At 40.9% G+C, this 22,745-nt stretch overlaps 1 protein-coding gene and 1 long non-coding RNA gene across 9 annotated transcripts in view; both read right to left on the reverse strand.

The window, feature by feature from the left end:
• The window catches only part of LIMCH1 (LIM and calponin homology domains 1), a 344,933-nt gene that overhangs the window by 250,843 nt on the left and 71,345 nt on the right, over positions 1-22,745 (reverse strand). The gene's annotated exons all lie outside the window — the stretch shown is intronic.
• The window catches only part of LOC131381746 (uncharacterized), a 59,482-nt gene continuing 46,102 nt past the window's right edge, over positions 9,366-22,745 (reverse strand). For both annotated transcript variants that reach the window (XR_009210650.1, XR_009210651.1), the window contains exon 2: positions 9,366-9,784. This is a non-coding gene — a long non-coding RNA (uncharacterized LOC131381746). The remainder of the gene's footprint in view (positions 9,785-22,745) is intronic.

Consider the following 22,745-nt stretch of genomic DNA (forward strand, 5'->3'; position numbering starts at 1 on the left):
GTCTCTCCCCACTCCATACAATCCCTCTCTGCCCCTGGACTGTTTCCAAACTAATCACTCCTGGCTCACCCCTCTCCTTTTAGAGTTAAGGGGAACACACCCAGATGTGGTCAACCAGAATTTGCTCACAATATTGTTTGATACATTAAATAACAAATCATCCTTTTATCTAAAGCCATACTTTTAAACACTATAATTGATAGCAGCCTCCCTTTCTTCATCTTTCAGAATGATCTGCTATTGTTTTCCTTTTAATCTGGGAAAGTTGCATTCTAGAGAATAAACTACAAATAAATATTTATAATAGTCAAACCCATAGAGAAATACAGTACATTTTATGGTTGTATCTATGGTATTCATGTCAATAACCCCAACTAATCAGTCGAAGAAGCATGTTTTCATGAAATTTGACCACACACACACACGTATGCACACAAGCACAGCTGTAAAACTCTCAGGTATATATTTTCTGTGCCATCAAAGCATTTAATGCACAATCAGAGAAGGTCAGGATTTCAGTCTCTCATCTTCTCACCACTGAGCATGGGATTGCCCTTAAACCATACCTATCATGCATTGAAAACAGCCTAATAATCAGATCAGATTCACAAGTGCTTTCTAGAAAATAGCTTGCTGTGAATGTTGACATGCCCTGCATAGCTTGCGTCTCTGCTTTATCTTTTAGCAATAGCTGTGAAATGTGCACTGCCACTAGATACACTACTTGTGACACATACTCAGGGGGCTGTTTGAATGCTACAGATTTCTCCCAGAGCTTACTTCAGGAAACACACCAGGAGCGGTGCTGCATCCTCCAGCACAGAACGAACAGCTGGCCACACCTACTCTCAAATATGCAGTAGTTTTGCTCCCAGATGCACATTCTCTCTCTCTCTCTCTCCCTCATCATCCACCCATTTGAAAAACACTCCATTTTTATTAACTTCCATTAGCAAACATAAAATTTTTTTCAGAGTGCAAGTGGAAATCTTTAAACAATTTCTTTACCAACTAATGAAACAGAAATCATTTTAGTTTAATAAAACAGTGATCAAAGAGAATCACTTGGCTGTTTAATTTACCCATTCCCTTATTTACCAGATTTTATCCCGGTCCTGGAAGAGATTTACATTGTAGCAGTGGATAAAAACATTACATGTGCATGTAACTGCTAATGATGGTGAGGGCCATGAAGGGAGCATGAAGGCAGTTATGGGAGAGAATAATGTGGTGGGAGTGGGGGGCATTGAAAGAGAATAACAGGGCACAGGGAGACTGATTGACATGAAGTAGGAGGGGAGGACCAGATAGGCTTCTCCAAAGCAGTGATATTTAAACTTAGATAGGAAGGATGAGTTGGTGTTGACCAAAGTAAGAGTGTTGGAGGAGGCGGGGCAAGGAGAGAAGGGTAGAAGAGGGGAGGGAGATGGAAGACGAACAGAAGGGTGGAAAAAGGAAGACTGTTCCCTTCAGAGAAATGAGATAAATGGAGGCATTCAGGCTGGAGATTCACCCTAAGAAACAAGCTTTAGATAACAAATAAGTGAGCGACATGAGAGAGTATTAATACCTTTAATGTAGGAAGAGGTTATACAAGCAAGACAAATATCCCAAAAGAGAAAAGAGTAAAGGATATAAACAGAAATCTCGCAAAAGAAATACATATATGCAGCTGACCCTTGAATAACACAGGTTTGAACTTCACGAGTCCAGTTACATGTCAATTTTCTTCCACCTCTGCCACCCCTGAAACAACAAGACCAACCCCTCCTCTTCCTCCTCAGCCTATTCAATGTGAAGGAGATGAGGATGAAGGCTTTATGATGATCCACTTCCACTTAATGGATAGTAAATAGATTTCCTCTTCCTTATGATTTTCTTAAGAACATTTTCTTTTCTTTAGCTTACTTTATTGTAAGAATACAGTATGTAATACACATAACATACAAAATATATGTTAACTGACTATGTTATCAGTAAGGCTTCTGGTCAACAGTGGGCTATTAGTAGTTAAGTTTGAGCAGAGTCAACAGTTATACATAGATTTTTGACTAGGTAGGGTTCAGTGCCCATAACCCCTGCATTGTTCAAGGGTCAACTGTATATGTGTGTGTGTATCTATATATACAGTATCTCATAATTACCATTTTTTCCCTAACCCACTGACAAAGATGAAGAGGTTGGATAATCCCAGCACTGGGGAAGGCGTGGGGTGAAAAGTCCTCTTGTTTGCGGCAGTCCTTCTAGAGCACCGCCTGGCCACCGATAAACAACCTGCTTTAGGGAAATATCCTTTGTGTCAGCAACAGCACTGAGTATCATCAAGTAAGAAGGGTGTGAATGATTTCCCAGGACATAGCAGGCACTGAAGTATTCACTCAAATATTTATCAAGCACCTAAAACATACATGGCACCGGTACCGTGGGTGCTGCAAAGATGAGGAAGATCTTCTCCACCCTCGAGAACCAGCTAATCTATTGAGGGCACCAGAAAAGTACACATTTAGATGTAAGACATGGTGAACATTAAAGAGGCACAAAAACTGCTGTTAACAACAGAGGTCCCCAAAAAAGGAAGAGCCATCTGATTTTGACGGATTGAGGAAGGCTTTGCAGAAGATTTGGCATGTGAAACTGGCCTTGCAGTACAGAAGGAAGGAGGTGTTGGATTTCAGAAACTCCTGAAAGTGGAATGGTGAACAAACAGGCACCATCCCTGCCTCTTAGCGTCTACAGACTGGCAAGGGCATTAAACAAGCACAACGAGAAGACAAAGTTCAGGGAGCTAGGAGAATATCATAAAGGCAATTATCAAAAAATACAACAAAGCCCAGTGTTGATGAGGATGCAGGGAACTGAAACTCAAATATAGCACTGGTAGAAGGATAAGTTGGCACAATCACTTTGAAAAGCAACTGACCAAAATGTAGCAAAACTAAAGATAACACAAATCATTTGACTCAACAATGATACAGATACGCCTAGAGAAACTCTTGCACAAGAAGACATGCAAGATTGTTCAATCTAGCAAGGTTTGCAACAGTGAAATATTGAAACACTCTAGGTGTTTATTAACAGGAGACAACGTGAATATATAATATTATTTTCACACAATAAAACTTGTAGCAAAAATTATAAACAAGAATTACATGGATAAATCTCAAAGGCATAGAAAGCAGGGTGAAGGATTACATAATCAGTGTGTTATTTCTATAAAGTTCAAAAACATGCAAAATAATCTTATATATAGTTTATGGATACATATATATGTAGTAAAAATATAAAAGCATGAATGGGAATGATAAAAACCAAATTCAGGCTAGTGGTTGCTTCTAAATAGGGAAAGAGAATGAAATTGGGGAGGGTTATAGAGTGAACACCAAATATATATTATACATACTTCCTTCCCTGGAAGGAAGCTCTTCAAGCCAGAAAACACCAACTATCTGTAAGCACTCAGCATCCAGCACTATGCCCCACAAGTTATATAAGCAAATGTCTGTTGAGTGAGTCGACAAGTCACCATTTCATCTCAGCATTACTTGGATGTATGCTGCCATGGCTTTACCTGGACACATCATTCCTTTCCACTGTTTCTTCCAGCTGCATAAAACAAGTACAAATGTCTGCACACTGCCTGAGGAATTTAAATGGTTGAAAACTCAGGAATAAGCTAACACAATGACAGACCTCGGAAAGACACGCTCACTCAGAAAAAGTTATCTTACTAGGAGATGGCCAAAGATGAAATGTGATCCCCGAAAAAGGGGGATCATCTCAAGACCCTGGAGATATTTAAAGAAGAGCAAAAAATCTACTTGGAGCAAAAGCCATAAAAGGGACTTGAGAATCCTATGATATGACCTTAAAAGTTTTATAAGATTATTTCTTTTAAATTTCTTTTTATTTTTATATATTTAGGGTATACAAGTACAGGTTTGTAACATGCATATATTGCACAGCAGTGAAGTCTAGGCTTTTAGTGTACCCATCACTGGAACAGTAAACATTGTACCTAATAGGTAATTTTTCAACCCTCACCCCCTCCCACCTGCCCACCTTTTGTAGACTCCAGTGTCTATTAGTCTACTCTGTCCACACAAAGACATTACAATTCTCTCTTCAATGGACATCCAAAAGAAGTGACCTCAAATTCCCTAATCATGTCATTAGAAGAGATCTGTGTCCTCCTCTCCATCCCCTGTACACAATTCTGTGTTTCCCTAAGATCTTCTGGATAACTTCATTCATACTAATGATAGGAATAGAAGCAATTCCTGAAAGCTGTTTGTAACTCAACCATTGTCAGGAGTAGAGAAATTTCACTTCACATCCCAAAGTGCGTTATCACATGTAAGTCCACACTTTTAAAGATACCACCCTATTTTAGATTTACAGCCAATTCATCACCCACAACTCTGCCAAAAGATATTTTCAAACTGGGAGTGCATGACAAGCTGAGGCACCACCTCTCACACAGGGACTTGTACATCCAGAGACAATGAAGTGCTCTAGGGGCCATTGGCAGGAAAAATATTCTAGGTATCCGTGATGAAGAAATCCATGTACCAAACAGCTATAATGAAGGCTTTTGAAAGGAAATGAGGCCAAGTCTTCAAATGAGGGCTGGAAACAGTTAAAAGCATGAAGCTCAGCTTTATTTGATAACTTTACATAAATAAAATAAGGAAGGAACTTCAAAAGGGAGAGAAGATGTGGCTGGGCATGGTTGCCATAGTAGCAAAAACATGCTTTTGCCTTTTTGTCAGTTCTTTCTATATTGGAGGGCGGTGGGGAGAGGCTCTACAGACTAGAGCTGGAGCCTAGGGGAAGAGCCAAGCAGGGACTAAGCTGTTTGATCCTGAGAAGAAAAGAAGAAAGAGTTTATCCAGAAAGCGTGCCTAGGGCTTATGAGGAGGCAAAGTGGTGAATGAAGCCTCCCCTGAGAAACAAGTCCAACTGGCAGAGGCTTCCCAGCATGGAGACGTCTGGAAAAAAGGTAAGAAGATGGGGCAGGTGGGAGCTTAGCTAAAGGGATGAAATTTTGTGCAGAATAAAAAAGACGAAAGGAAAGGAAAGAATGCAATAATTGAACATACAGTGCTACCCTGAAGGTAGACGTTTTAACTGAGAACTAAAGTAACAAACATCAAGGCAAGTGTTTGAAACCAGGAACTGCAAATCTGTGAATTGCAAAGGTTTCCCATTCTTTCAAACTTAAAATGTTTCTGCTTTCAGCTGTAGGATTTGAGATGAAAGACGCAATGTTGAGTGTTTGCACAATAGGCCAATCCTCAAATATTCCTGAACCAGCACTCCATGGGGGAGAAGGGAGAGAGGAGAGGCCCCAGGGAGAGGGAAAGACTCTCAAGAGTTGGAAATGCAACAGAATATAGCAGGACGGGGGATCTGTGAGCCTTCTTTTGACCATAAAAATAAAAGTGTTTTAAAATAATTACCCTTTCGGGCCGGGCACTGTGGCTCATGCTTGTAATCCCAGCACTTTGGGAGGCCGAGGCGGGCAGATTACCTGAGGTCAGGAGTTTGAGACCAGCCTGACCAACATGGAGAAAACCTGTCTCTACTAAAAATACAAAATAAAATTAGCCGGGCGTGGTGGCACATCCCTGTAACCTCAGCTACTTGGGAGGCTGAGGCAGGAGAATAGCTTGAACCCGGGAGGCGGAGGTTGCAGTGAGCCGAGATCATGCCATTGCACTCCAGCCTGGGCAACAAGAGTGAAACTCCATCTCAAAAAATAAATAAATAAATATAAAATAATTTCCCTTTTAGGGTGTTTCTTATTTTTTCCATGTAATGTAAATTTTCAATCATCTGTATTTCTAAAGACTAAAGAAGGAAAAGGAGACCTTGGTAGTAATCAGTTAATTTTGTGCAGTCTTTTTCTCATAATAGTATTCCAGCTTCTACACTTCCTCTATGATGACCCATACACACAAAGGGCATTATCAAATTGAGAACTCAGCCTGTCCTGATAAAGGACAATCTTAGAAAAATTCAAGTATATAAGTACCCAAACTGTACAGCAACATCCCCTACAACTTTTTTTTTTTTTTTTTGAGAGAGAGAGAGTCTTGCTCTATGGCCCAGGTTAGAGTGAAGTGGTGTAATCTCAGCTCACTGCAACCTCTGCCTCCTGGGTTCAAGCAATTCTCCTGCCTCAGCCTCCTGAGTAGCTAGGACTGCAGGTGCTCGCCACCATGCCCAGCTAATTTTTGTATTTTCAGTAGAGACCAGATTTCACCACACTGGCCGGGCTCGTCTCGAACTCCTGACCTCAAGTGATTCACTCACCTCAGCCTCCCAAAGTGCTGGGATTACAGGCGTGAGCCACCACCTGGCCATCATCCCCTACAACTTTTACGTTGCAAAATTAAATGTTCTTTGATTCCCTCTACTCATGCAGCAAATTTACTCCACAGACACTCATGGAGTGCCAACTATATGCCAGTCACCCCACTACATTCTCTTACTTCCCTAATGTGATTTACCCATATTCTTCCTGCTCTGATCCCATTTTACAAATATTCTAACTTTCTAAGGCCCCAAACCCAATAAATCTATAAAATTGACTTGATGAAATAAATATAAATAAATGTTAAATAAAAAGAGAAATATATCTTGTTCCTAATTAGGAAGATTTGACATTATAAGTGTATCAAATCTCCCTAATAATATATAACTTCAATTTTGTATCAATCAATGTTATGGATGGAACTGTGTGCCGCTCCACAAACTCATATGAAGTCGTAACCCCCAGTACCTTCAGAATGTGACCTTATCTGGAAATGGGGTCATTACAGATGTAATTAGTTAAGCTACAATGAGGTCACACTGGAGTAAGGTGGGCCTCTAATCCAATGTGACTGGTGCCATCATAAAGTGGGAATCTGGGGACACAGGCAGGCATATGGGGAGAATATCAGGTGAACATGAAGAAGGCCAAGAAGCCTGGCACAGATCCTTCCCCACAGCCCTCAGAAGGAACCAACCCTGCCAACACTCTGCTTTTGGACTTCCAGCCTCCAGAACTGCTGAGATGATAAATCCTGTTGTTCCAGCCACCCACTTGGTGGTAGGTTGTTACAGCAGCTCTAGCAAACTCATATGATTAGTGCCCAATCAATAAGCTTTAGTGTTTGGAGATCTGAGATTCAAGTCACTTCACAATCTGGTCTCAACCCATTTTTCTGGATTTTTTAAACAAGGACCAAAAAGTGGCATCGACATTCTAGGAATCTATCCCTAGGAAGACATGCAGGAAAGTGCAAAGATTCATGTATAAGGGAGAATATACTTATCAACACTGCTATAATAAGAAAGCAAGAGGGTGCAGCACACCAACATGGCACATGTATACATATGTAACAAACCTGCACGTTGTGCACATGTACCCTGAAACTTAAAGTATAATAATAAAAAAAAAAGAAAGTAAGGGAGAGAGAAGGTGGGGGAGAAAATGTAAGCAATGTACAAGTCCAATCCCTGGGGCCTAAAATGGGATACAAACAAATAAATATATTGTTATAATAAACAAGTATAGCTGTTAAGGGAAAAAGGAGGTAGGCCGATCTACCTGGGCTTCAGAGAGTAAGGAAAACTAGGAGAAGAGGTAAACCTGGGCATATGCTGTGTGAATTAGAGCAAGTGCACCAGAAAGATGGGGACAGGGAGAACATTCCACGTAGAGAGAAAGTCAAGACAGTGGAGTGGCATCGGGAGAGAAAAGCCAGCATCTGGGAGCACTGCCTGGAGTTCTGCAAGGCCAGAGAGCAAGGAGTGGGTTGGAAGGGTGCCAGGGGATGAGAGAGAGGTCCAGGGGTCAGCTGAGCCCAGACCAAACTGGGCCTGTATACGCTAACTGAAGGCCATCAAAATGGGAGGGAGGCCCACAGAGGCTGAGTCACAGGGGCGTGTGGAGAAAATACCAGCTTTTTTTTTTACTAAGTGCTGAACTGTGTGTGTTTGATAATGTGATACTACATCAGTACAGTGGCATACATCATTTACAAATGTTTTATTTTCTTTTTTTAAAGCCTGAAATAGAAGTCAACAAATATATTTGTCTACATAAATTGGGGGTACATGCTCAAAAACTTTTTTACTGAAGATTTAATAAATAAAGAAAGTTTGGAGACCACCGCATCAGCCTATAGATGCCAAAGTTCATCTTTTCTCTCGAGGCGTCCACTGAGGCTACAACCTCAACCCAAGAAAGGAAAGGTTGGGAAATGCTAACTAAAGGATACAAGGTCTCCTTTTGAAGTCATAAAAATAATCCAAAATTGATGTGGGTGATGCTTGCACAGCTCTGTGAATATACTGAAAAGCAAGATTTGCATACTTTAAATTGATAAATTGTGTGGTATATGAATTATTTCTCAATAAAACTGTTACCAAAAAAAATCTTTAAAAAGAAAAAAGAATTAATGAACTGTGCTTCCTTATGCACTGACATACTGCTTCTGATTCTCGGGTCAGTGCAGGCCAAGGAGAGAGCACTGTGATAAATATCTGTGAGGAAACAGACAAGCTCAGGCAGCTGAACCTGCAGGTATAATGTAACTGCAGAATCAGAGACTCGAAAGCTGTGGTTGAGTCTTCGAGCCCTCTCAATCAGACATCACCCTAGCCTCAACCAGTCAGCCAGACCTCTCCAATTTGGGGTGGGATTTTGCTGGTCCCACCAGCCTAAAGCAAACCTAAAGCTGGAGCTCTAGGAGAAACACAGGAAAGGTACCTCCTACATCATGACTGCAGACACCTCTGTGTAGACACTCAAGAGAGAACAATAATGCAAAAGCTCCCAAAAGCTCCTACATTCGACTCTGCATTTTCTAATCCATTTCATTTTTCAAAAATGCTACTCCCAGGCTGGGCGTGGTGGCTCACTCCTGTAATCCCAGCACTTTGGGAGGCCAAGGCAGGCAGATCACCTGAGGTCAGGAGTTTGAGACCAGCCTGGCCAACATGGCAAAATCCTGTCTCTACTAAAAACAGAAAAATTAGCCAGGAGTGGTGGTGCACGGCTGTAATCCCAGCCACTCGGCAGGCTGGGGCAGGAGAATCGCTTGAACCCAGGGGGCAGAGGTTGCAGTCAGTGGAAATCACGCCACTGCACTCCAACCTGGGCGACACAGGGAGATCCTGTCTCAAAAACAAAAACAAAAAAATGCTACTCCCAACCCACTAGCTTGGTTTCATTACCCTCGTAAAGGTCACATCCAGCAGTGTGAAAATCACTGTTGTAGAGGTAGGTTGGTAAGACAGACAGACATTTGTCTCAATATGCTCGTCTCCATGGTCCCGCATTTTCAGGGTCCAGAATTAATCTACTCAACAAGAATTTTCCTTCAGTTTAATAAAAGATGTGACGATTAACATATGTTCTGTATTATGAAAAACAGATTTTTAAGAGCAGATGTGCAATTCCCAGCTCCATTACTTTATTAAAAAAGAATATTTGGTTTTCCTTGAAGATTCCATGAATCATAGTCATCTAGTTTGGATTGACATCACTGCATTAATAATAAAAACAGCATTTTGCTGCCCAAGGTTTGTCTTCTTTCCAGATATAGACAAGAACAGTGATCCTGTTAAAGAAGCAGATATCAGTATTTAACCCAACTTGCCAAAAGTCCTTGTAGTCTTTTCTCAAAACACTCGTTCCTCTTGAAATGCAATGAATAAATTTATTTCTTGTTGGGTTCTTTTCCTTCATGATAATTCAAATTTCTGAGGCCACTTGCCACTTTTAAAGAAACTGCAAAAGATCATGAAAAATATTAACGATTTTTATCATTTATCTTTATATAAAGTGTTACCAACTGGATTTATATACAGACTTTTCCTAGTTTAATTGTAAACACATGGTTTATTTCTTTAAATTCCTTCTAATTGCCTAAGGGTTCATGTAGTTGTCTTCCAACACTTACTCAGCACATCTGTCCGTTTGTTCACCATTCCAGAAAGGTTAGAGGATGTGTAGCACATTCACTCATTAGCTAGTATAAAATAAAGCAATCAGCATTCAAAGCTCACTTCATTCCAGCTATTCCCATCTGTCCTGTGAACACTGACTTCTAAAAGTTATGGTTCCACTAACTACGTATATTTGTGAATCTCTAAGACTGTCTTTCCCTTCCCTAATGGTTAGAAATCTAGTCTTTGATCTATTTTAACAAACACTTCTGTCGGACACTAACAGACTCAGAGGTTTCCAAACTGCAACAGGACTAGGAAGGTGAGTCTAAATCCCCTATACCCTGCTGCATTGCCCCTTACTCCCCTCCCCTCATCATGCCACCCAAATCTCACAGGCACCATCTGTGCTTCAAAAACCAACGACTAGCAGAATAGAGATTTTTCTCCCCACGATGTTCCAATTGAACCTGCAGTTGACAATCATTCTCATCTTCAGTTTTGAAAATAGACTGACAGCAACCCTCAAACCCTTTGACAAGAAGCTCCTATTTCAGCACAATTACCCAATGTACTGAGGCTTCAGACTGTAATCCTTTAGGGAAACTTCATTCTGTTATATTTGTGCTTTCAGTTCTTTCCATAATTTCAATTCTCTAGGAACTCATTCACAGAGGAAAATAAAACCCACTTTAAGTTGATATATATTTATCTCAGCCACAAAGAGCCAAAGTCCTCCAAAGAGCATTTGTTTCACTGAACCATTCTGGGAATGCATCCTGGAAGAGAAAGGTACTGCCAAGACCAACAGATAACAAAGCAAGATAGAAAGGTCAGTAGCTACCCTCATCTCCAGAATGCAAAGAAACTAATCTCAGGCCATCAGTGCAAAATTAATTTCCATTTTTAGGCTAAATAAATTCCATTTGAAAGTATCATGGAAAGACACAGGTCACTGGATAAACAGATAAGGAAACCTTCACATACTTCTATGCTTTTCTTGAATACCTAATTGGAGGAACTAATTGTAACAATCCATTTTTACTGTTTTTCTTGAAAATATTAGCAGTGCTTCAGTTGCAATTTTCATTGCCAAAAAATTTGAGGACAATTCCACAGGTGCCTATGACCCTTCCTGCTTTATGGTTACATTACAGGGGTTCGTCTCAGAAGATGGCAATGGCTTTCTGCCTAAGTAAAGCTTGGGAACATAGAATGGTAAAAGTCCACCTTCCACGGACAATCAATCAATTGCTGTCAATCAGAGGCTTGAGATATAAATAGGCTTCCTACAAGTTTAATAAAGAATGGGGGCCGGGCGCGGTGGCTCACGCCTGTAATCCCAGAACTTTGGGAGGCTGAGGCGGGTGGATCACGAGGTCAGGAGATCAAGACCATCCTGGCCAACATGGTGAAACCCTGTCTCTACTAAAAATATAAAAATTAGCCAAGCGTGGCAGTATGCACCTGTAGTTCCAGCTACTCGGGAGGCTGAGGCAGGAGAATTCCTTGAACCTGGGAGGTGGAGGTTGCAGTGAGCCGAGATTACGCCACTGCACTCCAGCCTGGGTGACAGAGCGAGACTCCGTCTCAAAAAAAAAAAAAAAAGAATGGGAAAACATTGAATATTCTCTTCATGTGCCTACAAAAGCACACAGTGGTTATTGAGCAAGAAGAAGTTGGTGACTTTGTCAATAAATAACTCAGCTCTTTAACCTCAGTCTGGTGGCCTGGCCATCACATCAGACTGTGGATGGTCAGATTTTGGCAAAATATTGTCCACAAGGAGATTTCTTTTATGGGGACTATATCCTTAACCACTAGAGATTATCCTAAGAGCTATTCAAATCCCCAATGTTGAGCAAGACTGAAATCCCATTGCTGTGATGACCAACTTAGAGGGCACTGAGGGTTCTCAGGATGCCCCTCTTTAGGGCTGATGGAACCTCATGTTGTTGTAATTGGCAAGGGCTTATGCTTGTGTTGGCGCTTTTGTTCTCACAGTTGTTTGGGAAGGGAAAGGCCACTGTGATATGTTGACCACCCTAATGAGAGGTAGAGATTCCCAGACAAAGACGCCACTGTGCTGGCCAATGAAGAGACACCACAGGCACGGCCTGACGCCAACCAAATAGTTCAAGGTCCACTGACCTACCCTTAAGGTCAAACTCATATATTAATATAGATTTTCCTTAACATTCTGTAATCGTATTTCAGTCTTATCTTCTCAATGAAACATTAACAAACTCATGCTATGCCCTGCACTATATATATATATACACATACATACACATACATATATTTCAGTCATATGTAATATGACTGAAAAGTCACCAAAAAGCTGTTTAGGAGTTTCAAAAATAGAATTTTGTACAAAGAATATCTGCCAGAACATAAACCAAATGAGTCTCTACATTTTTAGAACTATTCAGACTCACAGAAATTGGAAGCGCTCTTCAATCTCTGAGCCGTCTCTTGCACACATTTCAGCTATCTTCAGTCCCACTGACAATACCTATCCAGATAGGAATATCTGCACTGTCCATGATTACAGAGTTTTCTCTGAAGATGTGTAGCCTCTTCTATGATTCAGTTTTATTTAAATCTAGCCAGCTTGTCTTGAGTCTACGAGTTTTAAGTGAGCATATTCTTCAAGACATCAAGACAAAGTGAGCAATATAGACAGAAATTGCTGAGTTGCTTATATTAATAGTTCTCTAGCCCTGAAGCTAGGCAAACTCCCTCACATCCTTCACAGGCTGGAATCAGACGCTCAGCAGCCTTGTTCCGTGGGCCTCTCTCATCCGAGCTGCTCCCTTGGTTAATTGAGAACATTCCATTTTATCTGGCAGAAGAGCTTTCCTTCACAGGTGTATTTCCAATGTTTACAGAAAAGAGTTTAGCCATTGCTTACAAATACTGTAAATTAACAGATCTTCGTTTCTCCTAGGAAATGGTACTTTTGGATCACATGTGAAGGTTTAAAAAAATACAGCTGCCCTGGCTTCCTGAAATCTAGAAAGCTTTACAGCATGAAAGAAGAATGGTTTCATTGGATAATAATCCATCTGCAATAAGAGCAAAGTCCATACTACTATTAAATGTGTTTATCCACTGATTCATCTGACTATTCCTTGATTTGCTTTAAGTACCATAATCAAATGTTGTTATTTAATTCAACAATGATTCAGGAAAAGCAATTTGAAATCTCACAGGTGGTCTGAATTCACTGTGTTGGTTACATTTGATGCACTTCCCAGAGCAGAAAGAAAAAAAACATCCAATATGATTTTTTTTTCTCTTTACCTTGGAGCACGAGACATGAAGCTTCTATGAGGGAAATCATTCCCCAAAAGTGAAACTCTTGCTTGCTAGCTTATGTTTCCATTTAAACAAATCTCTAACTAAACACACATGAAAAATGATAGGGCCTTTCCTTTGATAAAAATCTAGCATCCAATATTGGCAGGAAAAGTTTAAGTCACTTCCTGAATTGCTAAACAAACAGCTACACAAAAGAATTACCCAGTACATTTGTATGTTTCCCTTTCATTTACTTAGCAATTCCTTTCTTCAAATTAAAAATCTTAGTTTTCCAGCAATTATTGTTTACCCTGGTTAAATGACTGATGTATAATAATGTAATTACATGTGATACAATAGAGGGAGGAAGTGGTAGGAGATATGTGCAGTTTAAATAATTAAAATTCAATCCATAGTTAATTTCCATACTGCATCATTATAACAAGTGTGCATCTGTGTGAAGCTATATTTAGATTTCTGAGTGTTACAGAGTCTTTTTCTTTGTCAACACAGTCAATCAAAATGGAGAGAGAGTATCTGTTTGAAAAATGCAGGTGATTTCAACCCACAACGGTAACCCACACAGATGAGTTCTCAACTATCATGAAATCAGCTAGTCAGTTAACTAGTTGGTTATACACCCAATTAATGCCTTCATCCATTTGCTCCATGAATACATATTTGAGCCATGTGTGTGCTGGGGAACATGCTAAGCATATATACAAAAGTGGGCAAGAATAGACACTGATGCTAAGTGGCCAAACTTGTGTCTTTCGTAAAATGCATCTTTGATGGTTTGTTCCAGTCCAACTGTCCTTTTTTATTTTTATTTATTTATTTATTTATTTATTTATTTATTTATTTTTGAGACAGGGTCTGGCTCTGTTGCCCAGGCTGGAAAGCAGTAACATGATCATGACTCACTGCAGCCTCAACCTCCCAGGCTCAAGTGATCCTCTCGCCTCAGCCTCCCAAGTAGCTGAAACTACAGGTGCACACCACCACGCCTGGCTAGTTTTTGTATTTTCCGTAGAGATGTGGTTTCACCATGTTGCCCAGACTGGTCTTGATCTGCCCACCTTGGCCTCCCAAATTGCTGGGATTACAGGCATGAGCTACCATACCCAGGCTATTTTAAAATTAATGTCTAAGAGAAAGAATCACAGCTTTTGTGGTCTCCGTGTTCCCACTAACCCAAGAGTTTAGGGACAGAGAGAGACAAAGAAGCAAAACCATTTCTGAGTCTAATTACTCTCTATTTCCTCAGGAGATATCCCACATCAAAAACAAACGACAGAAAAAACCTATAAAATTAATATTGCTTATACCATTATTAGTTTATACTAGCAACTACTTTATATTAGCAAAGTAGATATTTACTATTAATTTCTTAAAAAGACTTTCAATCTTTAAGAAGTTAAAATAAAAACCAAGAAAAAGAGTATTAGATACAACTTTGCAACCTAAGCTCCTAAATGAAATGGCACTATTCAGAAATCAGAACTCCCCACCATTTAGAAATGCATTTTTAAAATATCTGTGAAAGATCCTGTTTCTAATTTGTTTTCCAAATCCCATGCATATTTTAGATGTTGAGGGTGGGGAGGAAGAAAAATTCCAAATATTTAATGCAAATTCCACTCCCACCTTCATTTTTCCTCATATTAAAACCAAGGCACAATGGTGTCTTTACCAAAGTGAAAAAAAAATGACCGATTTGAGAAAGAGAATGCGCTAAGTTTTTAAGTCTTTCTTTACAGAAACTCAGAAATGGGACAATAAGAAAGAGGATTGGCCAAGGGAACTAAGACAAATACCAATATTTTTAAAAATACATTAATTAGATCTTTGCTTAAAACATTGCTAATAGATTTAAATTATAAAGAAGCTGTTTGGTTTTCATTTTTCATTGAAATACAAGCAAATTTGATTTTTCATTGATTACTATAAAACTAAGATTTCTACATCTTCTCCTAGGAAATTATTTTCTACTCGAGACAGAAGCTGAATTAAAAATCCCTAGCAATACATGGCATCTTTGACTTTTCACAGCAAAGTGTTGGGAAGAGGGGTTCATGTCATTCATACCTACACATGCAATACCAAGGGAAAGAGATCTCCACACCATGAAACAGAAGTAAAATCGAACATGAAGGAAAAGAATCTGTGAACAATCAGAATCAAAGACTTAAGACCAAACTTTTTATTCTGCCACATATTCATATTCAGTATCATTTTAAAAGCTTTTGAGAACTTCATTAATTTCTGTTATATTTAGTCACCATAGAAATAGGCCTGCTATATTATCAATAATAGACCATGGGCCAGGTGCAGTGGCTTATACCTATAATCCCAGCACTTTGGAGAGGCAGAGGTAGGTGGATCACCTGAGGTCAGGAGTTCGAGATCAGGTTGGCCAACGTGGCAAAACCCCATCTCTACTAAAAATACAAAAATTAGCCGGGCGCGGTGGTGTGCACCTGTAGTCCTGGCTACTTGGGAGGCTGAGGCAGAAGAATTGCTTAAACCCAGGAGGTGGAGGTTGCAGTGAGCCAAGATTGCGCCACTGCACTCCAGCCTGGGAGCCAGAGTGAGACTCTTTCTCAAAAAAAAAGAAATAAATAATAGACCATGGTATTTTTTCTGTATTTTATAGAACATAAAATTCCAGCTTATTATAATATCTCAGGCCAAAGAAACCCAATGGCACCATTTGGGGACATTTTCCAATACTGGTTCACATAACAAATTGCTCTGCTAAGTACAGGCAGTATTCACACTTCTGACAGGTTTTATTCTTGAGGAAAGCATTGAAGTCAAAAATATTTCTGTAGAATGTGATTTTCCCATAGAAACATTGTTTTAGTTAGATACTAGTTTCCTGATTAAGGCCCTTTAAAATTAAAATTACTATAAAGACCTTATTTAATCACCTAAAAAAGATATAACTAAGCATTAAACAGTATTTTTGTTAAACTTGTTAATTATAGAGGGGAAACTAATAAAATTAATGCTCAAGTTTATTTAATAATTTTTAAAATGTCTTCTTGTTACTTCTTCCTTTCCTCTAGCAGCTGTAAATTACAAAGTATAGGAACACTACCTCAATCATGAAGCATCAAGCAAAGTGCCTAGTGTACAGGAGATGCTCAGTAAGGAAGCAGAACAAATCACGAAGTGAATTAATAAAGTTTTCTGGAGAAACTCATGCAAGGATGTTGCCCTCCTCCTTTTTTTTTTTTTTTTTTTTTTCCTTTGAGACGGAGTTTTGCCCTGTCACCCAGGCTGGAGTACAATGGCACCATCTCGGCTCACTGCAACCTCCGCCTCCCAGGTTCAAGTGATTCTCCTGCCTCAGCCTCCAGAGTAGCGGGGATGATAGGCACGCACTACCATGCCTGGCTCATTTTTTGTATCTTTAGTAGAGACGAGGTTTCACCATGTTGGCCAGGCTGTTCTCTAACTCCTGACCTCGTGATCTGCCCACCTCAGCCTCCCAAAGTGCTGCGATTCCAGGCGTGAGACACTGCACCCAGCCCACTTTTTAAGAAAATTTTTAATTCTTTTTTTTTTTTTTTTTTTAAATGAGACAGGGTCTTGCTCTGTCATCCAGGCTGCAGTGCAATGGCACAATCACAACTCACTGCAGCCTTGATCTCCAGGGCTCACTCAATCCTCCAACTTCAGCTTCCTGAGCTGGGACGACAGGCACACACCACCACACCCAGCTAATTCCTGTGTTTTTTGTAGAGATGGGGGTTTCATCATGTTGCCCAGGCTGGTCTCAAACTTCAGGGCTCAAGTGATCCATGCACCTTGGCCTTCCAAAGTGGGATTACAATCATGAGCCACAGCGCTGGCCTGCCCTCCCCTTTTTGAGCCCCTTTCTACCACGCAAATTTTGCTTGTTGTAGTATTAGAAATCACTTGGTGTTTTTCCTATAGTGGACACTGCAATTATGTCCCCATCTGACTTGAGAACAAAAATCTGCATGTACTGAATCAGAGCATGACTTGGTGGAATTCAGGTTTGTCTTGGAGAGAATAAGAAAACCACACCATCTGCACGCTGAAGGGTACATGTTCCACATATTCTATGCCTAGCCTCCCAACTGCGTTCCCAATGTTTCTCTTTAGTCAAAGGAGTCTGGCTTTTCCCTGACAGATGCTCCCCTCACCCTTAAACCAAAGCAGTATTATTTCAAGCATGATCTGTGAATTGATCACTACTGGCCTATGGCATTGTACATTACAGGATTGATAATCCACATTTACAGCAGTCTGGCCATCACCACCACATCCAAGCCATGTGATGGCAAGACTCATCTTGCTGAGCAAGATGTAAATCTGTTTAGGTGTTGGCCAACTGGCCTGGGTGAGGTGCATGTGATGCAAGCAGCATGCTGATCCTGTGCAGTCAGCCCTGTATTACAGCGGATTGGAAATTTAAATAACAAAAGCAAAACAACAAAAAAAATAGTCCTTCACTGCAGAAGTTTGAAAAGCTCTGTAATAAAAAGGCACAAGCCAGCCAGGCACAGTGGCTCACGCTGGTAATCCCAGCACTTTGGGAGGCTGAGGCAGGTAGATCGCTTGAGGCCAGGAGTTCAAGACCAGCCTGGCCAACATAGTGAAACCTTGTCTCTGCTAAAAATACAAAAATTAGCCAGGTGTGGTGGCGGGAGGCTGAGGCAGGAGAATCGCTTGAACCTGGGAAATGGAGGTTGCAGTGAGCCGAGATTATGTCCAGCCTGGGCAACAGAGCAAGACGCTGTCTCAAAAAAAAAAAAAAAAAGAAAAGAAAAGAAAAATTAAAAGGCACAAGCACTGTAATCAGACAGGACCAGGTATGAGCCTTTGCTCCACTACTCGCCTGACGATGTGGCCTGAACAAGTTCCTTTACTTCTCTGAACCTCCATTCTCTCATCTGTGCAGACATGGATGAAGAAGGGTACATCTCTGTTCAATGAGCAGCTTCCTCATGCCATGAAGTGGGCAATTTTAATATCTGTTCAATATGAGGGTCAATCACACACTTGAATATGCTTTGGATGTGGTTTGTTCCACAGCTGTGTGGAAAAAAAAATGGTAGCTGTTTGAGAAAAACAGCTATCCTGCAATAAAACAATGAATACCCCCAGCACTTTCTCATATTCCAGGTAGAAGATATTTTAGTAACAAATTCAGTGCATCATGGACTGGATATGGATATGATAATCCAGTGGTCACTGCAGGGTCCAGACTTAAACCACATGTGACAATTTACTTTGGGCCATTGTGAAAGCAAAAAATTCTCAACTGCATCCAACAACAGCTAAAGACCTAAGAACCGCTTTCGGGAACTGCTTTAATGACTTACAGTCATAAACAAACCAAAAAAAAAAGATGCCCAGGAGAAGAAGGGGGAAAAAATTGAATTTACATGGAACAGAGAGGTAAACACAGATAACTCCAACTAGCAGGCATAGGGCCCTCCTGGCCACTCTGTAAATGAAAAACAAAAATCTTTTCTCATTATTGTGAAGTCCATCTACAACACACCAAGCACAGTATCTAGCAAAAGCAGAGAGCAAATAAAAGTTCCCTTTCAATCCTTCCCATGCTACGTATGCCTGTAATATTGTGCTTTAATTCTTTCCTCTTTAAGTTAATTCCATTACAGTTTCCTTTCTATGTGTTACAAATGCCATCTGGGTGGAAGCCTAATGATATGTCAGTGTCATCACTTACAATGGTTCCGAAATTTTTTTCACTCTCAATCAGCAACAGTCCCCAAGGACTGCTGGCTAAAAACAGGAAAGCCCAATAATGCCAAGGCTGATTTATAACATCAGCATCAAGCTCCAGCTCAGGCTCCTTGCACACTTCTGGCTCCTGTTTCACTAGTTGAGTGAGAGGTCAGTTGGGTCACATAGGACCTTACAAGGTTTCTGGGGAGAATAATAGTTTTTCTGTATCCCTTCCTTACAAAAGGCAGCTGATCAGCACTACTGTCTAGACATGCAAAGATATTTTTCATGGACACAAATAGGTTGGTGTTTTGTTTTGTTTTGTTTTAAGCGAGAAAGGGATTTACTTTTATTTTAAAGCATGCACACAGCTACAGTAGGCCTTCTGGAAAGCCTTCTTAAAAGAGGATTTGTGTGTCAAGCTCACATTCAGAAATAACAAAGAGTGCAGTGAAAGGGATCCGAGGTCCGTGACAGTATTTGACATATTACCTAGGAGACATTGGAGATGGCTTTCATTTTCAGATTCAAGGATTCACCTTTCACATAGGAAATGCAAAAGACCAGACAAAAACCATGTGTTTTTACCTTAATTTTCTGCTTTATATCTCCTTCGTGAATTTTTTTTTCAACCAGCTCCACACTTCCAATATATACCCAGACGCTGACAAAATCCTAGTTTCCCATCCTCCACAAGGACTGAAACACATATGAAGGTTCCTTGGGAAGGACCAAAGAGTACGCACAGAAATTTGGAAATTTCTGCATTCCATTTCCAGTCCTGACAGCATCTCTCACACAGATTGCCCTGGTGCCATTATTTTAATTACTTTACATGCTGCCTCTACAATCCCGATGATAAAATGGAAAAGCTGTTTTGTTGGAACTTGCGCTGCAAATAGCACGATGACAATGTTAGGAAAAAATCTCTCACAGCATTAACTGGCTCACAAAGATGATTCTTAATACAAGCTGTCCCCAACATATGGACATTATTTTTTAATGCCCCAGACCCATGAGCAGGCCCTAAGTAAGCCTGCAACCCCAGACCTTCAGTGGGGGCAACCGCTCACTTCTCTAAGTCAGAAAAGCTCAAGGAGAGGTAAACTGGAGGTATACTCATGTTCAGACAAATGTCACGCCATCTCTACACAGATGGAGAAGTGCAAAAAGTGAACAGTTGTGGAGTCCAGGTACCTAGATCTAGGCAAGGAGACAGCTAAAACCACCACCACAATCACCTCCAAAGAGGGAACAAGAATTCCTGGTCTCCTAATTTACAACCCAGAACGTATTTTTTTAATAGAAAAACAAGGTTTAAAGAGATTTTCTTATGGCTCTATGAGCTTTATTAGAACTAAACTTTACAAAAGTAACAAATGAATTGAAAAGTGCCTGTATCATTGAAAGTGGAACAAATATGGTACACTGGTTATTTCTTGAGAAGTTGAGTGAAGTCTTCAAAATAAGGAGGGGATAATTTGAGTCATGTAGTGGCAACTGTTTTATTATTTCTGTTATAGGAATCATCATGTCAATAAGTTGCTACAATATAGGACTTTAGAAATAAGATTTTTAAGATACTGAAAGCTTACTCTGCATATAAACTTCTACTTAATACATTTTTATATGAGACCCTGATCTTGCATGATGTTCCCAGACAGTGTCTCTGTAGCTGTAGCTTAGATTAATCCTGCTCAATCATTAACCATTCAACCTGGGCAAAGTTACTGAACTTCACTCCTTACCCCTCAATGTTCTTGCTCATCAAATAGTCAGAAATAATATCTTACTAGGAAAATGAATGGGAGAAAAAATAGAACTCTATTAGCTTTATTCTGCACTCAAACGAGCAAAGAAATTGTAGCTTCAATGTTGCTAAGTGACTGGTTTAGGATGAGAAGGGTGTGTTAGTTTCCTGTGGCTGCTCTAACAAGTTACCACACTAAGTTTAGTGGCTTAAAACCACACGAATTGACTCTTATAGTTCTGGGGGTAGGAAATTTAATGTCCAGGTGTTGGCAGGGCTGCCTTCCTTCTGGAGGCTTCGGCACGGGGAGCAGGAGGCTTTCCATGCCCTTTCCAGCTTCTAGAGGCCACCTGTTTTCCTTTGCTCATGGTCCCTTCTTTATCGTCGAAATGCATCACTCCAATACCTGGTTCCATCATCATCTCTCCATTTTCTGTTTCTGCTATCCAGTCTCCCTCTTATAAGGACTTCTGTGATAACATAGGGTCCACTGAGATAACCTTGGAGAATCTCCTCTTTTTCTGCTTCTGATGTCCAGTCCCCCTCTTATAAGGACTTCTGTGATAACATAGGGTCCACTGAGATAACCTAGGATAATCTCCCCATCTCAAGATCCTTGATTTAACCATATCTGCAAAGTCTCTTTTTCCATATAAGATAATATAGCCAGAGGCTCTAAGGATTAAGATATTAACATCTGTAGGAAGACTTTATTCAGACTATTGGAAAAAGGGAGACCCAACTGTAGAAAAGTCTGGCAAATATTTACTCCTATGCAATAAATTAAACAGTTCCTTTAGGTTCGGTCTTTTTAGACACCATGCTCAGTCACTAAGATTTCTGTTCATCAAGACAGTATCCAGGGCCGTGTATGGTGGCTCACGCCTGTAATCCCAGCACTTTGGGAGGCCAAGACTGGCGAATCATCTGAGGTCAGGAGTCTGGGACCAGCCTGGCCAACATAGCAAAACCCTGGCTCTACTAAAAATACAAAACTTAGCCAGGCATGGGGGTGGGCGCCTGTAATCCCAGCTACTCAGGAGGCTGAGGCAGGAGAATCTCTTCAACTTGGGAGGTGGAGGTGGCAGTGAGCTGAGATCACACCCCTGCACTCCAGCCTGCGCGACAAAGCGAGACTCTGCCTCAGGAAAAACATACCCCAAAAAACCGACAGTAACCAGGTGTATGGGGAGAGGGAAGAGTGTCTCCATTATTACGGTGATGTGAGAGATGGAGAATGCAAATCACATGTTGTCCTCTACATCCTAGCTGCCCTCTGCTGCAAAGCAGCTAGTCTGGGTTGCTGCCTGGCCTGGTGACTACAGGAGTGAAACCGGTTAGCTCTACAACCCTAGATATTCCATGGACATCTGTAGCTGATGTCCACAGCTGGTGGCCAGGGCCTTAGAGTGCCACGGGCTGGCCTCCAGCGGTGCCACAGCCAGCTCTGGGTCTCATTTTCCACCCAGTTCCTGGCCTAAGCCCACTGCCTCTTAACTCAGCTGCCTTCTGAGACCTCCCTTTAAAGAATTCCAGAACATCTGGCTCCTTCTGCCATCACACAGGAGCTAAGAGAGGCTTGGTGAGTGCCCTGGGGCCTCCTCCACCTGACCTCACCATTTTGTCCTCTTATGTCACTTGGAAGTGTACCCCTTTCAAGCTGGCATGAAGTTACTCACATAGCAGTGTCTGCCCAGAACCCTAAACAGAAAGTGGGACAAAACTCTCCTCCGCCCTTGGTGTTCCCACCAGCCAAGACGAGCCCCTCTGCCCTCAGTCCTCCCTCTACTTGTACAACTTGGGCCATCAATTCATTTCCTCCTATAGGGACATGCCACTCCACCCTTCCAGAAATGGGGTCTATTTCCCCGACTTCCCTCGAATCTGGACTGATTCTAGGGCTTCCTTTGACCAACAGGATATGGTGGAAGTAACATGCTGCCACTTTCAAGCTTGGCCTTAAGAAGACTGACAGCTTTATAATTTAAAAGTTAAAAAAAAAGAAGCAGAAGAAGCAGGA

Source organism: Hylobates moloch, unplaced genomic scaffold, assembly GCF_009828535.3.
Source record: "Hylobates moloch isolate HMO894 unplaced genomic scaffold, HMol_V3 SCAFFOLD_17, whole genome shotgun sequence".
Classification (NCBI taxonomy): Eukaryota; Metazoa; Chordata; class Mammalia; order Primates; family Hylobatidae; genus Hylobates; species Hylobates moloch.